Source organism: Bidens hawaiensis, unplaced genomic scaffold (genome assembly GCF_021521415.1).
Source record: "Bidens hawaiensis isolate Kalapana, Puna unplaced genomic scaffold, B.hawaiensis_p1.1 tig00047494_1, whole genome shotgun sequence".
In the NCBI taxonomy this organism is placed as follows: Eukaryota; Viridiplantae; Streptophyta; class Magnoliopsida; order Asterales; family Asteraceae; genus Bidens; species Bidens hawaiensis.
Genome location: NW_027498489.1, coordinates 111,985 through 116,275, shown reverse-complemented (window position 1 = coordinate 116,275; position 4,291 = coordinate 111,985). Strand labels below are relative to the sequence as shown.

Sequence of the window (4,291 nt, the reverse complement as noted above, 5' to 3'; positions counted from 1 at the left end):
ATAATCTTTAATGCAGGTTTACGACAAATATTAGTCCCCGCTAACGATGCAACAACTTTGCCACAATAGTGTTTCCTACAAGCTAACGACAAGTTAGTCACTGTTTTGTTTAAATTGTTAGTAATAATAATAGCAATAACAAAAATAACTAATTAGTAATGAGAAATACTAAAATTTAAATTCAGACAACAATGCCACAAAGTGTTAATAAAACTTGCTACAAAATCTTCAAAAAATTTGCTACAAACTTGTCACAAATGTTAGTAATGCTTGCTACAAACTTGCCACAAAACATTAATAAAATTTGCAACAAGCCTGCTCTACCTTTGAATCGGCCAGAGGCTCCATAAACCATTAAAAGATGTCCTTTTGTGGAGCCAAGCATGCTCTACCTTTGAATCGGCCAAAGCTAAAGTGTTTGGTTAACTTAAAAGCCACATTCTAATGAGTAAGTTTTAGAAAAATGCTAACTGATTCAGAGGTTATATTTTAATCGACCATGCCACTTACTGACTCTGCACATTGTTGCCAAACAACCCCTCAGTGTTTAATTTTTTAAATGACAAATATATACCCGTAAAATCTATTTCTAAACCCACCAGTCACTCGATCACTTTGTGAGACTCGAAGCTTAGAGAAACAACAGGCCAAAAGTTTATCAACTCTTAGGGTTGGTTGGTAGCATCTTAATTATTCTATTAAAAAACTATTCTGAATTTTTATTTCAAAAGGCTCCTAGTTTCATTTCAGCTCTTCCAAAAGCCGGTCATGTATTGGTTCAATAACGTGTTTATAAACTGGTTGGTTTGCTGATTTCACTTTTTCATTATATACATCATTTCAAATTCCAACTAAACCTCACATGCTAATTAAATTAATTTAACATATATTCCCGGCTAAGAGAATATAACAGTTTAATTATGAGATACACACCAACAACTTGCCTTGCCTATATATTTGCATCACTTGATATTCAAATTTTCATATCCTATCAGCCTTAGAGTACTATAAGATGTCAACTTTCCCCGTTTTTAGTGTTTCCTTGTCTTCGTCTCTCTCTCCCTCGGCTGTTGATGATAATAATAATAGCACGAAGCAGGATGTCAAATGCAACACTGTGAATTTCAATGCTAGCATATGGGGAGATCAGTTTCTTGCATATGATGAGGTTTTTATAGTCATTGCTTATTAACTGTCCATTTTTAGTAAGAAACTCATCTTCTAAGTTATTTTTGTAAATGCAGCCAGAAGATTTAGTGAGGGAGAAACAAGTTATTGAAGAGCTCAAAGAAGAAGTTAGAAAAGAGCTAATGATCAAAGAATCCACTAATGATTCAATGCAGCATATTAAGTTGATAGAACTTATTGATGTAGTCCAACGCCTTGGCATTGGCTATCATTTCGAAGTAGAGATCGAGGAAGCGTTGCAACATATCTATGTTACATATGGCGAAAAATATATCGATCATAAAAACCTACAAAACATGTCTCTTTGGTTTCGACTCCTTCGACAACAAGGCTTCAATGTTTCATCAGGTATTTAGTTACAAGTTCAGAACCATATTTGAAAACCAATAAGCTTAATGTCTAAATTCATTCATTGTCACCTTTACATATTTATTAAACATCGAACTAAAAATCCTTTCTCATTGTCCTTGTTGGGAATTTGAACCCATAACTCATGTGGGACTCTAGCACTAAGATAAGGACTTGCATGTTACAGGAATATTCAAAATCCATATGGATGATAATGGAAATTTTTAGGAATCCTTATGTGATGATGCTCAAGGAATGCTTGCTTTGTATGAAGCATCATATATGAGGGTTGAAGGCGAAAAAATACTAGATAATGCCCTCGAGTTCACTAAAACACACCTTGCTCTCATAGAAAAGGATCATTCTTGTGACTCTTTATTAAGAACCCAAATACAACATGCACTAAAACAGCCTCTCCGGAAAAGATTGCAAAGGCTAGAGGCCGTGCGTTACATGCCTATTTATGAACAAGAAGCTTCCCATAATGAGGTCTTACTGAAGCTTGCAAAGTCAGATTTTAATGTTCTTCAATCATTGCACAAGAAGGAGCTTAGCCAAGGTTGCAAGTACGTAACATACAACTATACTAATTGCTTAATAAACAAATAACAAAGCATACTAATTACATGGCTGGTTTCATCAGCCATAGAGCGGTTTAGTGTTCTATGTTGTGATGATTTCTTATACTAATTACATTAATCATTTGTGTTAGATGGTGGAAGGACTTGGACATGCAACAAAAAACTACCTTATGTTCGAGACAGGTTGATAGAAGCCTATTTTTGGATATTGTCAATCTATTTCGAGCCTCAATATTCTCGTACTAGAATGTTCCTAATCAAAACTTGCATGTGGTTAGTCGTTCTAGACGACACATTCGATAATTATGGTACTTATGAAGAACTCAAGATCTTTACTGATGCTGTTGAAAGGTAGCTAGCGTTCTATATTGTTATTCGATAATTATGGTACTTATGTGGTTAGTCGTTCTAGACGACACTAATATTATTTCATCACTTGGATTTATTAATTTTATGATCATGTGTAGATGGTCAATAAGCTGCTTGGATATGCTTCCGGAATATATGAAACTAATATATGAACAACTTCTGTATCATCACCATGAAATGGAGGAATTACTTGAAAAGGAAGGAAAAGCATACCAGATCCACTATGTGAAGGAGCTGGTATATTTAGTCACTTTTGATTGTGCATTTCATATTTTCATAGCAATTTTATAAGTAATAAATGATAGCCTAATTAACAAACAAATACGTCTGTTCTATGAAACAGGTAAAAGAGTTGATACGAAACTTCTTAGTGGAAGCCAAATGGTTAAATGAGGGGTATACGCCAACATTTGAAGAGTACATGTCTGTTTCAATGGTAACAGGTACCTACGGCGTGGTAACAGGGAGATCATATGTTGGTAGGGCAGATCATATGGTCACTGAGGACGCGTTTAAATGGGTTGCGACATATCCTCCTATTGTTAAGGCTGCATCTAATATTGTAAGACTTATGAATGATATTGTCTCTCACAAGGTATGTACTACATATTTATGTATGCATGTACATATGTTTCCAAAGGTGTAAAATGTAAAATAACTTATATAAACATTTCAGGATGAACAAGAAAGAGGTCATTGTGCTTCAAGCATCGAATGTTACCAAAGGGAAACCGGTGCATCCGAGAAGGAAGCATGTGAATTTATCCCAAAACAAGTTGAAGATTCATGGAAAGTTATAAATCAAGCGTCTCTCAGGCCGACAGAAATCCCATTCCCTCTTCTTATGCCGATAATCAACCTTGCACGTGTGTCTAATATTCTTTATGAAGTAAACGATGGCTACACTCATGCGGGAAAAGAAATCATAAATTACATCAAATCGCTCTTGGTTCACCCTGCACATTAAGAATCAACAATGACATGTACCAGTGTTAAAAAATACCTTTGTTATAATTTTTGTTTTTGATCTTTTGAGTGATACGTTGTTTAAATGTTGTAGGGCTCCGTTTTGTATTTTAGTCTTTTGTATATGTTTGAACTATTCACGATGTAATTTAGTTATCTTTTCGGTTTCTTGTACGTATGTTTGGGCTTAAGACCATGTATGTTGAGCCCAATTGGCCGTTAATAATATAATGGGGCTTGGGATGCTTCCCCTATATATAGGTAGAGGTGGACAACAAAACCGGTTCCTGGAACCGGTTCGGTGGAACAGAACCGGAACCGAACCGGTTCCTACCCCGTTTTTCGTAGGAACCGGTTCGGTTCCGTTTCAACCCGACGATCCGGGACCGATTTGACATTTTTTGAGATGGACCGGGTAGGAACCGGAACCGGTTCTGGAACCGGTTCGACCGGAACCGGTTCGGAACCGGTTCTAGCCGTTGGAGTAGTTCTGGCCGTTGGGAAACGGTTTTATGGCCGTTTTTTGACCGTTGGGGTCAAAAATGGCCGTTTTTTTGGCTCCCCAAACACCCCACTACTAGTATAAATAGGTATTTGGTGTAATGGGTTCATCACAACACTCAAAACGCAAACCCGAACGCAAAAAAATACAAAAAAAAAACGCTATTACAACGTTCTGAGTTCTCTAATCTCTTTTTTTCTATTCTTCTATATTCATATTTGTTGTTATGGCTGCCTCACAATCATCGGTTGGTCAAGGTTCCACCGCCGGACCAAGTTTCGTTCGTATTGTACCTCATAATCGTAATCATGAGATTTGGTGCAATTGGGATTTGGTT

The 4,291-nt window shown here is 36.4% G+C and overlaps 1 pseudogene across 1 annotated transcript; it reads left to right on the top strand.

The window, feature by feature from the left end:
- The first annotated feature begins 797 nt into the window (after nucleotides 1–797).
- LOC143597023 ((E)-beta-farnesene synthase-like) lies at nucleotides 798–3,459 on the top strand (annotated as a pseudogene). The gene is made up of 7 exons (XR_013146818.1): nucleotides 798–1,168; nucleotides 1,245–1,536; nucleotides 1,724–2,102; nucleotides 2,249–2,468; nucleotides 2,585–2,723; nucleotides 2,830–3,081; nucleotides 3,163–3,459. The product of XR_013146818.1 is annotated as a (E)-beta-farnesene synthase-like (transcript).
- The last annotated feature ends 832 nt before the right edge of the window (nucleotides 3,460–4,291 follow it).